The sequence below is a fragment of the Falco biarmicus genome, chromosome 8, assembly GCF_023638135.1.
Source record: "Falco biarmicus isolate bFalBia1 chromosome 8, bFalBia1.pri, whole genome shotgun sequence".
Classification (NCBI taxonomy): domain Eukaryota; kingdom Metazoa; phylum Chordata; class Aves; order Falconiformes; family Falconidae; genus Falco; species Falco biarmicus.
In genome coordinates this window covers 40,266,163-40,279,407 of record NC_079295.1, presented here as the reverse complement: position 1 = coordinate 40,279,407, position 13,245 = coordinate 40,266,163, and the positions used below count along the sequence as shown (strand labels likewise).

At 41.2% G+C, this 13,245-nt stretch overlaps 1 long non-coding RNA gene across 1 annotated transcript in view; it reads right to left on the bottom strand.

Annotated features, from left to right (window-relative positions):
• The window catches only part of LOC130154100 (uncharacterized), a 135,642-nt gene extending 124,561 nt beyond the window's left edge, over positions 1-11,081 (bottom strand). The window contains exons 1-4 of the long non-coding RNA XR_008823606.1: positions 9,710-11,081; positions 5,880-8,186; positions 5,628-5,782; positions 4,856-4,950 (exon numbers count right to left, since the gene is read on the bottom strand). This is a non-coding gene — a long non-coding RNA (uncharacterized LOC130154100). The remainder of the gene's footprint in view (positions 1-4,855; positions 4,951-5,627; positions 5,783-5,879; positions 8,187-9,709) is intronic.
• Positions 11,082-13,245: the final 2,164 nt, after the last annotated feature.

Genomic DNA, 13,245 nt, shown 5'->3' with positions numbered 1-13,245 from the left:
GTCTAGGAAAGGAGATGGGAACAAGCTTTCTCTGTCCCTTTTTCCAGATCAGATTGATATGTTGCAGAGGCCACGGCTCCCTCTCAGAGCTCTGCTGAAAGGTAACGCAGTGCTCAGGATCTGGTATGAGTTATTTCAGCAAGGAATGTCTGGCTTTTTATGGTTATTCTAATTGGTGACAGTACTCACTGCTTAACCTACTCAATCTGGGACCGATGTTCTCCCATGTCCTGCTCCATCCTGAATGCTCATCCTGGCTCATGGCTGGTTTCTCATCCTTGGCAGAAGCTGCTGCTCCATGACCGTCCTTGCTCCGGTGTTATCTGGTCTGGCCTGTGTAACACCAACCTGGGGTGAGTGCTGGCATACTTCACTGGAGATTAATACCTACACTGCCTGTCCAGAGAGCTTGGAAAGCTGATAAGTGCAACAAGCTTTAAAGCAAAACTGAAATCAAAACTCCTTTTATTATTCTGTTCAAACTAGTAACTAACAGTTCAGCCTGTTCTTTTATACATAAAATATTTTGTATCAGTGGAATAGCATAGCTGCCAGACATCTGGGGCTGACAAAGGAGACTAAGCTATACACCTTGGCACAACATTTTTTTCTAAGCATCTCGGACTATTTTACTACCAACAGCAGTCTTTGATTTGCAATACTTCTAGGAGAAGGTAATTATTGTTACGCTTTTACAAGTGAGACAAGGTGACTTAAGCATCCTGCCAAAGGACAAACAGAATAAGAGCAGTAATAAAGTCAACATCTCTTGCCCAGTGACTTAAACAACTCTTCCAGTCTGCTGGGCAACAAAAGTCTTGGTAAACTTCAGATCCAGGGCTGGCTCGCTTCATTGTGCATAGGGCATGTAAAACAGAGCCTAAGTGATTCACCTTCTTCCTCTCTCGTTTTGCTAGAGCATCAGAGGCTAAGATCACTGGTGCTCACCAGAGGACTTGCCTTGCTCTTCATGCACTATGGATGGAAGAATAACTGTGGGCTAGTTACGTGAGCAACCTCTTTCATTTAACATTAGAAAAGAGGAAGGTCAGCTCAGCAGCTACTCTTTCCAGCCTCCTTTATCGCCCACACCTCACAGCAACCTTCTCCTTGCATTGCTCCCACATCAGGCCACCTCCTTGGTCCAGTCCCCATCCCTTTCCCACAAGCAACATGGTTATTCAACCACCCTAGCACACTGCATGGAAAAATCCTTATTTTTTTCTTTCCCGGATTAAACCTACAGAAAGACGTGACAAGCCAAGAGACACTACCTGGGGGAGGTGATAACATGCTGCCAATCATCCAGCCAGTGGTATCATGGGGCAGCAGCTGCTGGAAAAGTAGTGAGAGGCTGAAGCTAGGAACCATCTCTGCCAGTTTGTGTCCTTCAATACACCATGGCTCCTAGCTCTTGTTCCCTGCTTTATGCTGCTCAAAATCAGCCCACGTGTTTATGCTTAGCTGGAGCTTGGTCGGCTCCTAACCCCCAGCATAGGTCATGGAGAAAGGACTTTCCTTTCATCCCTGCAGGCAGTCTTTTGCAAAAAGGCCAGGGAATAATCACAGGACAGCGGTGACTCACTGTTTCTGTCAGCGGAAAGAATCTCTGCTGCCCAGCGCTCCCCTTCTCCCACCTGGCATCACCACCAAAACCACCACACCGACGAATAAGGAGGTTACGCAAGGCTGCAAGGTCGGAATATTAACTTACAAAAGTCAGGAACGGTGGGAAAGGGTTGCCAGCTAGACTACATCAGCTTCCCTGGGCTGCTAGAAAAAAATAGGTCAAGGTTTTCCAAGGTGACCATCAATTTTGGATGTCCAACTTCATGTGTGTTTGGGAAAGAAAAAAAAAAGAAAAAAGGAAAAAAATTCTTTTGGAAAAACCATTAAATGTCTATCATTGGGGAAAGAAAAACAAAAAGCAGCCAGACAGCTGTATCTTTCAAGGTCTTTACAGTTGAGCACCCCAGAAAAAACAAATTACCTTGAGCCATAAGCCCCTGGAAAAAAAAAAAAAAAAAAAAAAAAAACACCACCAAAAAAAAAGTCAACCACTCTGCAAAAAACAACGGAGGAAACCCCGTGGGTAAATAACTAGTGGGAGCTCACAAGAGCACGGCTCTCAGGATGCATGTGTGTTTCTACTGCAGGAGAGAGAACAATTGAATTACGAGGAGCTCTTAAACAAGTAAAGTAAACATCTTTTGGCAATTTAGTGCTGCACTTTGAAGCCTGGCTATGTCATACAAATGGTGAAATAGCACGGACACCCTTCTGCTGGCTAGTTTGTTTAATATGGTGAGTCGGGAGTTTTCGGAGTGCAGCACTCTTTTATGAGCTCAAGAGCTGGAGGAGGGAAAGTGTAGAAGAAGCAGAAGAGGGATGTTTAAGCAAAGCTATAGCTGCCCAGAGCCTATGGGAAGCAGCACGAGCGGGAGCCCTGCAGCACCCGTGGGGCTGCCAGCACTGGAACCAGCCCCAAACATCCCCCACCAGGGGGAAAGAGGGGGAGAGAGAGGTATGGAGCGAGGGGACAAGGATAATCACATGAGCAGGGTTAATTGCTATAAATATCAAGAATCAAATCAATATGTCAAGATGTGTGTTCCACTTTTCACATATATGTGGCACATAAATGAGAAACGGAGGGAGAGGGAGGAAGAGCTAGAAAGAAAAAGGAGAGACTACTAAAGAAATAACCCCCCCTCTACAGACAGCCTGACGCCAGATGGCTTCTTCTAATAAATATTCAACCTTAACTCAGTTCCCATGTAACTTTGTTGTAAAGCTGCCAGCACACCCACACAGATCTGGGCCAGCAAAATGATTACAGTAGTACAAACAAAATAGTGCAATAGAGGAAACAGGCAGACAGGGTCCTGTATACAGAAAGACAGAGCTGTAAAGATGTGAGTTGATGAACCTTTAGATTTAATACCGAGAAACTTAAAATAATGACTTGGGCAGAGGGGAGTAAAACCTGGGGGAAGGGTGTGTGTGTGTGACTTATTTTTTCCTTGCTGTTGCTTTTATTTTTGGGAATACAGAGAACATCATTCTGTTAAGACAGCAAATGAGGCACAATAAATCAGTTGCTGTTCTGCATATTTTTTGCATTCAGTTGGAATTTCAGATACCTCGCCTGAAATGGTATTCCAGCTTAAATTTCTGCTGTCCTTCGTGTTCATATAGGGCACAAATTAAAAAGGAAGATTTTGTGCATGATGTTTGTTATATTAATTGGGAAGAGAAAGAGGAGATTTGGTATTTTTTTTTAAGAAAACACTGGCTCAGTGCTCAAAAACATGCATTTCAGTTGTGCGAGTGTTTTTGCCCCAAGCTCTTTAATTTCAAAATTGGATTATGAGATCTGAATATCAGAACACACCATGTTGGCAACCCCAAAACTATTTAAATAGGACCCTGACCAAATCACAATCTAGTGCTAAGATTAGGAAAGGAAGAAAAGGCAATGAAAAAGGACAGGCTTTTCAGACAGGCATCTGTTGATAATGTGAAGCAAGAAAAAGGATCCAGATCAGAAAATAAATTTTAAAAATCCTAAGGATTCATACTACTGATTTCTGGTATCTGTTTCATGCAGAATATCTCAAATTTAGAGGCAGAGAAAATGCAGGTAGCCAACTCAAAACTTCTACCTGCAGTCAAGGTAGTTCTTTAACAACCATCTATGGGCCAGCGGTGGGTCAGGTAGTTAAATCATGCATGTACTTTGGTTGAGAGAATATCAATGTGAGGCAAAGCTCTTCTTTCTCAAGAATTCAGCTTTTTGGTGTTACAAGCTAACTCATGGTGTGCTCCTGGAAGGACATTATTGTGCACGATACGGAAGAGTATAAATTGAATTAATAAGACAGAATTAAAAAAAAAAAAGCGGTGGGGGGGGAGGTAGGCTGAACGTCAGAAAATATTTCCTTGTTGTGAGAGTTTCCCTCTGCAAAGCAGATCGACAGGGAGATGTAGTGGCTGTAGAGTCAGGCTTTCACCACTTCCCTGGGGAGACTGTCACTGCGGAGGTTTTAAAAACAAAGCTGAACTCAGCACTAGTAAATATGCTGCAGGGAATAACCCTGTGTTGGGCAAGATATGGACAAGATCAATTAACAGATCTCTTCTATGTCTACTTTCTATTATTTTTGACTGTTAAGAAGAAAACTTTGCTAGAGAAAAGCCTAAACCTCCCTCCACCCCCCGCCTTTTCTTTTAAAAAGAGAACAGACTATATCACATTGCAAGCTCATGTCTGAAGCTCTGTTCATTACAACCGCTATGTCTCTCCCACCAGTTTTGCTCTGCTCGCCCTCTATCCCCACTATTATTGAGAAGCACTGGAAAGAATTTCCTGGAGAGGAAAAGAAAAAAAAAAAAAATAAAAGAGAGAGAGATCTGAATCTCTCTTATTTCTGATCTTTTCAGGCCTCTTTATAATATTCATCTATTCTGAGCAGCTTTTGACACTTCCTTCCCACCCACCCCCATTAGAAATCAGCTGTGGATCGCCTCCTCGTGCTCCTTCTTCTCCAGCCTGAAGGTACACATTACAATTCTATTCTTATCCAGAGCATGATAGCATCAAACGAGCGAAGCAGTCGGGCGAGGGTGGGTAGGCATCTTGGTAAGGTCCGTGCCTGGAGAAATGCTCACCTTTTGTTTATGGCTAGCAGGATGAAAGCCATGCGATACAGCTGGACACAAATCTGTCAGCCCTTGGGAAAACATCACCACTGAAGCCGCTAATGACGTGCCTCCTCAGCACTGCGTACGCAAGCACATCAAACAAGTCCTTCATTGACTATGCTGGCTTGAAGTTCAAGATATCTATCCTTACCTTAATAAACCAGGCCTACAATGCTGAAAAATAGCTGTAGAAAGCTTAGAGGTTCAGGGTCAGCGCTTAAGAGTCCTCCAGCACTAAGCTTCATTCTGCAGGCAAAATTGGATCAGAATTAGGGCTAACTTCAAAATCTATTTAAATCCTCCCCACACACTTTTTGTGAAAAGATATACTGTTATATTTAAGGGAATAAAACCAAAACACGTGGCTTCCTTCCTTGTGGAGAGGCAGAGAGATGAACCCATGGCTAAGAGCGGTGTTCCCCTGCAGGCTCGTGTGCCAGAGGGTGACTGTACAATCACACAGCACAGCCCTGCCAGAGCAACACACAGACTCTGGGTTTTAGATCCGCTTGATTTAACACAGTGCCAAGTTTCTCTTAATATCATTTGGTTGAGGAAAGGAAAGAGGAGAAGAGAAACCAGGAGAGAAAAAGTATGGGGAAAATTAAACCTCAAAGAGACACTGGCAGAAAGAAAGAGGTAGACACAGTAGGCTCTACCCATCCTCTCCATGTCCTCTCCATCACCACTCCCATCTCTCTCTGGAGAAAATGTGGTAGAGGTTCCATAGCCTCACTTCCAGGCCCTCCCTGGCTTCTCAGCTAAGCATCAGAATAAATCAAAGAAAGGAAAAAATAAGGAAGGAGGTGAACTGTGGGCCTGGGGAACAAAAGGGAAGGGGGGGAACTCTGCAATGCCTGAAGGCACCCAGGACATAAGTAAATAAATAAAAGCAAGTTCCAGTGAACCACTTTTCACTGTACCTCCACTGGGGTGAATCTGCCCCATGAAGACCTTGCCCATATCCCATCCCTTCTGCTCCTGCCATGGGGAGAGATGTGTTTTTCCCGCACTGCAGCCACAGTGGTTGGGCAACTAGAGAGACACTGGTGGGATCCAAGTCCTCCAAGCCTTGTAGCTGGAAGGAAAAGCAGCAGCATCATTATCCTTAGCAAGGTGCTGGCTAGGGTCAACTTCTCAGCTCATGTGAGCAACCTGGATGAACACTTAGCTACCATGGCAGCCTTGGTCCTGCAGCTTCTGGGACTGTCCACCTGAGTGATCACTGTGCTGACATGCTCAGCTCCTTGCTGTAAGCCAATGAGATTCATTAGGAGGGCATGCGGCTGAGTACCTTACGCCCACATACTACAACGACCATCACATTTAATTTCTTCAGAGCAGGGTATTCATCTGGCTGAAACAGCAGCACATCTCACTACTGCAACTAAAGGAAAGAAAAAGGAAAAAAAAGGAAGTCAGGAGCAACAAAATTAGCCATATTTAACAATTTTTTTATAAAATTCTATGTTGTCTTAGAAATACAAGCAGTGATTTTGGACATGAGACCGAGCAGAATGCAGTGTTGATGCTCTCAGCCATTAGTTTATAAATTGAATAAGATAGATGTGTTCATTCATATGAACTAATGTAGTTTTTCTTATGAAGGTTTCATATTATACAAATCCATTAGCATATTTACAAATTAATCTTCCCTTAGGAAGAAAAAAGATCAAAGATTTACAGAAGGAAGTGCTTTATTACTTTTAAACTGCCTTTTTTTTTTTTTAAAGAAAGAGAAAAAGAAATGAAGGGAAATTATGTTGAACCATAAATGTTTCTTTATGACTACTGTTCAGCAGCTTTGTGGGAGATTTAAATTTACTAAAGGGCAAGGGGGACTTTAAGCCATCTATATGAGTTCAGTATTAAAAATATATATACATGACAGGTGCCCATATAAGTTCATGCAGTACAAAATATTCCATAAATGAGCTCATTTATCTGAGTAATTTAAAAAGAGCTTCTGCACAAGGGGAGATACTTAGTATGAGTTATAGTCCGTTTACCTTTCATAAGTTTTTTCATCACTTCCCATACCTCCTTTGGTGCTACTGAAAATATCTGTAGTTATCAAGCGTTATATTCAACCTTGCTATTCCCTATTCCCTAGAAAGCCCTATTGGTGAAGTGACTCCATGTTCTCTTAAAGAAATGCAGTTTGTAAAGCCCTGCATACACGATTATTTCTTCTTCCTAGATGCCAGATAAAACAAGATCAGGCTAAGAAATCTTTTATCTAAGCAAATAACTTGAATAATAAAAAGTATTACAGGTAAAGAGCAAATCTCCAGGTTTGTCCTCATCATTTAGATTCAACACCACTGTAAAAAAAGTTCTCTTTATATTTTCAGAATGACTTTGTACTATGGTTGAAAATACAGAGTAGTAGAGCAGCAAGAAAATTAAATGAGATGCAAACCTTTAATGATTTATTAATAACCACTTTCTGAGACATTTCTAACTACTAAAGAGAAATCAGAACACTAAATATATTAAGATCTTTGGTGCGGGGAGCAGAACTGTTGGGAAGTTATAAAATAACAGAAAATTTCCAAGGGAAAAAAACACCTGACAACTGAAGTGCATTTTATGTAGAGCTGCTCCTGCCTTGGGACATGAGCTACATGATCCCCAAAACCCTCCCAGACATAAGTACTTCGGTACCGAGATGTTCAAAGATCTTTTGCAACTTATATAGTTTTGTTGGGTTTTTTAATATTTTAGGATATAGTCCAAAGGAAAACTTCAAGGCTATTATGAAAACTAAGGTTGAATCACCATTCATCAACAGAAAAATTCTCATTTTCTCGTGACCACCACACTCACTCAAGTAGAGCTTCTTTCACTTCTTGGAGCTTCCTGAAAAATTAACGTTACATTGAAAAATACCAGTACCTGGAAAACATCCACCTCTCCTCCTCCTCTTCACTACGCACCTGAAAACAAATAAAGCCTTTCACAGCAGGACAGCTGTGGTTTGGCTGCACTGGAGTCACAGACATGAAGCAGCCATATACAGAGAGGTCACCGCCAGGCAGTAAATGGTTTCACAGGATCTCACACCAGGAGAGAAAGAGGAGCCCAATAAACACACTACTAAGACAGCAGAGGTTTTAACACTGTTCAAAAAGCTGTACATTCACTCTTCACAGCTCTCATCAGCTAGTGCCTAGCTTCAAGCCTACACAGGGAACCAAACTGGACCCGTTCTCCTCCCTAGCCCTCCTCTTCTGAAAATCTTCTCCCCATCCATCCACACTCCACCTATTTCCATGAAGGACATGTGCTTTGAGAAAGTTTTGAATGAAAAGATACTCCTCCTCTACTATGGAGCAGAGTTGAATTATGAAACACCTCTGTATTCTCCTGTTTTCATCCAGGCGTGCTCTCCCTGAATAACCAGGCAACTTCATGTCTCTCTGTGCTCTTTTCCTCTGTTATCCTGAAGGTGTCAGAGAGAAACTTTCCAGAAGGTTTCTCTCTAATAGTTAGAGGGGAAATTCAGTGTCACTTTTTGTTTTCCTGCAGACATTGCATTTGGCTATCAGAGTGTTCACAGTTAGCAAACCATAACTCCTCAATGTCTCAGTCTACCCATCTGGGAAATCAATAAAAGATAAGACTACCCAGGCTTCAGGGCTATGAGGGTTGGTAAATGTTTCTAAAGTGTTCTGAAAACCTGGAAAGGTGCAGTGTTATTATAACGGCCTTAAATGCTTCATCGTTCTGCAGAATATTTTATTCCAAAATCTTAAGTTTTTACAAATAACCAACCCTAATTGCAGCACTCCTATGAGATGCAAATAAATAGGAAGGGTCAGGGTAATGACGAGACCATCATATCTTAGTTCAAAATACTGACATCAGATACAGTAATTTATCATTCATACGATCTGCTAGTCCTGCTGAAGTCCATGAAATCTTTTTGTTGAAAATATTATTGGCAAACCTATTCAGTAGATTAATGCTAATTAGCTTAGGGTAGGAGAGTTGTGTATTGCTTGAAATTTGGCTCACACAGGGAGAATGGCAAAGCAAAGAGGCACATTCTAGAGTCAACAGGAGAAAAGTCAACAGCTGAGGCTCAACTACAGAAGAAAAAAAAATGTATATATATAATCTTGACAGAAAACCCCTTAGGCCAACATTCTCTCAAACCAAGAGGCATTTAAGGTTAGCACCTTACACTTCCCAGGCATTAAGCTCTTCAACCATCACCACCTTGTTAAGGATTCTGACTACATTGCAGACGTGAGAGAAAGTTTTGTACCCCAAGTTTTTCAGCTGGAAAAGTATGTCATCAATGAAGAAGAATTACAAGTCATTAAACTGGAGCGTATGCTGTGCATGCCTCTTCAATTCAATATAGGGAATTAAGAAGTCAAATGCCTGTGGCATTAAATATGAATGATGAATGCGAGAAATAAAATAAGTAGAAGAGAAATCTGTGTGTTTCATCACATGAGGTAGCCGTGCCACTGGCACCTTTTGCTTTTGTATGAAAAAAATGGTCTGAGATTAGAAAGCAAAGCAAACTCAGCTTATTTTTAAGGAAATTCAAGCCAAATCCTGGTAAGATTAAGAAATAAAGTATTTTCCAATCTGGATTCCATTCTGATAATCTGAAAAGATAACAGTGTATGATACTTTATGAGCCAGGAATTGAGCAGAATAAGCACATGTATCTTTATTCGTAGCAGGCTTCTAAAAGAACAGCAGGTATTTTAAAAGGGGGGGGGGGGGCAGAGGGAGAAAAAGAAAAGAAGAGTCATGTCAGAAGTGACACATTCTCTCATTTTAAGGCATGTAGCTAATTCCGTACAGTATGAAGGATAAACAACATGAACCACAAAGACTTCTGTGTGTATCATAAAGCACACGGCATGGGAAACCACTTTTCCAGCTCTCTGAAGGAAATGGTTTCTTTCATCTCTGGTCAAGTTTCAGAGGTATTATTAGTTAGTTAGTTAGTTACACATGAACGACTGTGAACCAAACTCACCTCATCGTTTTGCACAATAGAATGAAGAATACATCTACTCGGCAGCCTCACCAAGACATCTAACCTTTTGAGTGACATCCCCCAGACAGTTAGATGCCATCTGCATTTGGGACATCTCTCGTGGGTATCTCATGTAAAGCAGAAGCCTGTCAATTCCCAGAATGTGGCAGAACAAGCAACTGTGCCCGGGCAGAATGAGAACCGAGAACAGCCAGGTAGCTTCTATAGGCACTAGGAAAGAAAACAAAACTGACTGTTGGATTTTTTTTCAAGACGCCAAAGGTGGTGGGAGAAGAAAGTCAATGAACCGATCACCAAGCTCACCATAGAGATTGAGGTAAAAAAATGAAGGAGTACGAGGGGCTATTGGAGAAGGAAGAACACATTAGTGAGAGGAAAATGTGTTTGCTTGCCTGTTTGGAGATTATGAGGTTCCGAGATAACATGGCATGCAGGCAGCTGAATGTCAATAAATTCTGATCCATCGTATATTACTTATGAATACTTTTGGACACATAATAAAAACAGCAACTGTTTAAAGACCTGCAAAAGTCTGTTCCAACTGAGCCAATTTTGAAACTTTTACTGAAGCATAGCTTGCTTTGTTGTTGATAACAAAGTTTTGTTGATGTTTAAGGATAAAAGCATGAATTATACATATGTATACACACACATAAACAACATGTATGGTGTATCTTGGCACACAGTTTGTTTTCTGTCCCATATACTCTGACCTAAATTTTTCTCAACTTATTTTCAGACACAAAACATAGGATGTTTGCATCACGTGATCTCTTTTTTCACTACATTGTTGTGTGATAGATCACGAGGCAGATGGCGTGGATCACATCCCAGTTAGCAGAACCACTGTGGAGGTGGAATCAACAATCAAGACGTTCATCGATCGCAGAGCGTCTGACAATGGCAGTAAATGATACAGGGGCTCCTTTAAATCACTTGATACTGTCTGGCTTTGTACAGGCACCTAGAAAGGGTAGAAGATTACCATTAATCCCTCAAATCTCAGGCATTGCACCTTTGTACAGGCACTGTGTCTTTTTATGAATTCAACATGTTTTTTGACATTTTGCATGTGCTTTGTTATAGGGACTGGGTCACTGGAAGTTTTCAGAGGCTTCTTTCTTAAAACAGCTGTTGTGGAAAAATCACGACTGTCTATCAGCACTGTTCACCACACACATAATGCAGTTGCTGGATTAGTGCAGGTGGCACAGGGATCCTTGAGAATTTCAATCTGAATCAGTCTTTTTGAAATAAGATTTCTTTCCCCCAGTGCCACAAACTAAAATGATGTAAGTGCAAAATCTCTGTAGTAAATTAGCGATAAAAGAATAAAACAGTTAAACGAATATATTTTTCATGCTTGAGGGCTGTGTGTTTAACAGTTTTCTAACTGTTCATTCATTTATATAAAAATACTTTGGTTATTATCTACTTGAGTTGAAATTAGATATTTAATTGACTGGAGGGAATGAAATTCGCTCACTTTTAAATAAAGCAATGTTTTAAAAATATTCCTGTAAAGTGATTTGTAAGACCACACCAGCACTAGTTCTTGGCACATGTTCTTGTCTGTGTATATATTTTAAAAGCATGGTTGTTTTTACAAATGTAGTACTGTGAGAGCTAACTTCTTCAGAAACATGTTTATCTTAATTAGGAAAGTCAACAGACTTCTAATGGGAAGAAATGCGTATTTCTCTCTGTGGTATCTAAAGCATCAAAGGCCTCCTTCTCAAGCCAAACCAATCTTCCTTCCTGCCTGCCTTTCAAACCCAGGTGATTGCAGACAGCTGAGCAGACATTTTCCCAAAAGCTTCTATTGACCTGGCTCCAGTCCTTTCCCGTGCTCTGTCTCCTTTTCTATCCGCATGTCACTTCTCTTTCTCTTTCTGTGTATTTGTTGTATTTTTGCCTGAGGAAACCTAGGGATATTCATGGCACTGAGGCAAATAATGTGGAATTAAAAACTAAATTCTTCAGGCCTTATCCTAGCAACAGGACCATCACCATCTGTTCAGAGGACAGGACTGCCATTATCCGCTGCATTCTTTGTACGTACTCCATCACCTGTGAGGGGAAAAACATTGCCCCTTATCCTGGGGTCTTTGTTTAAAAACAAAGTCGTCTGCGTCTTTCTGGTACCAATACATTTCATAAATGTGATATACAGTACATTTAAAGGGATTAGGCAGCAATAAAAGCCTTAAAAGCTTTAAAAAAAAAAATCTAAGGGAGGACATCTGCATGACAAACAACAAAAGCAAATATTGTTCAATTTAAATAAACAGTTGAGACTAATTGGCAAAAGTTTGTGCAAATTCCTCCATCTACTACCAACGTCGGTAATGGAAGCATTACATCTTTGACTTTGGGAGAATTTTACAGCGGTACTAGAACTGTTACTGGTTTTTGTTTGTTTTATTTTAAACACCTAATTTAAAAATCTGTGTTCCCCCATGTGCTGCAAAGGCCATTTTGGCTGTTCACAAACACATCTCCAGCTGAAGTCCCAAAATACAGCAACAGAAGCTAAAGAGCTGCACACCTTTTACCTCAGGAAACTCTGAAGTTGCTCAAAAAGCTAAAATACTCAGTAGATTAATTGCAAATCATCATCTTCTACTCTTTGTGGATTGTACTCCTTATTCCTCATTCATTTTTGCTCTGTACATTGGAACAAGGGGAAAAGTGCATGAGGGTAGAAGAGGTAAAAATCAGTGATTTAAAAAAAAAAAAATTCCTGGAAATCAGAGCAGCAGCCTTGACCTCACATTATGTTTTCAGTTAGAAATTATAATTTATAAAAGCTGGTTGACTGGCTGTCTCTGTTGTTTTTATGCCACTTATAAACAAAGCTGCAGTCATATTTATTTCTCAGGGCTTACAGACACATTTGTGGTATGTAGCTTGGCAACATAAATTGGTAAAATCTGCCTGCTCCTACCAAATCCCTAAAGTGCTCATCCCCTCCCATGCAGCCAGCTATATGAAAGTCAAGGGTGACGCACCCCCTCCTCCCAGAGGGGCAAGAGCAGGGCAAACTGAAGCCCACCTGCCCTCCAGCTCGTGTCAGCCTCACCACCCTCCTCTTACTCTCCCCAGGATGCTGGCAGGGACTGCAGACTCAGAAGGAGCAAACTCAGTGTAAACATGACACCTTCATCCAAAGGCTGCAAGAAGGGATGAGAAGTCGTATCCTTAGAATTGCAAGTGAACTCCCTCTTCTCCTTCCTATACTTCTCACTTCCACACTTTCCAGCCGTTTTCCCTGCTCCAGTTTAATTGATTATCTTAATTAGCTTGCTCCTGCTTTGTTGCCAGCTGGGGGCCTGACAGGTAGAAGGTACCACCCTACCTGGTGGCTCACAGGACAAGAGATGTCCTAGATGGATGGTCAACATCACCTGAACACAGAAGCTGCACCAAGCACATCCTCCTTTTCAAAAAACTCAAGTCTGTTCAGTTCAGGTTTTTTTACAAATATTGAAAAAACAAAAAGATCCAAGGGAAAT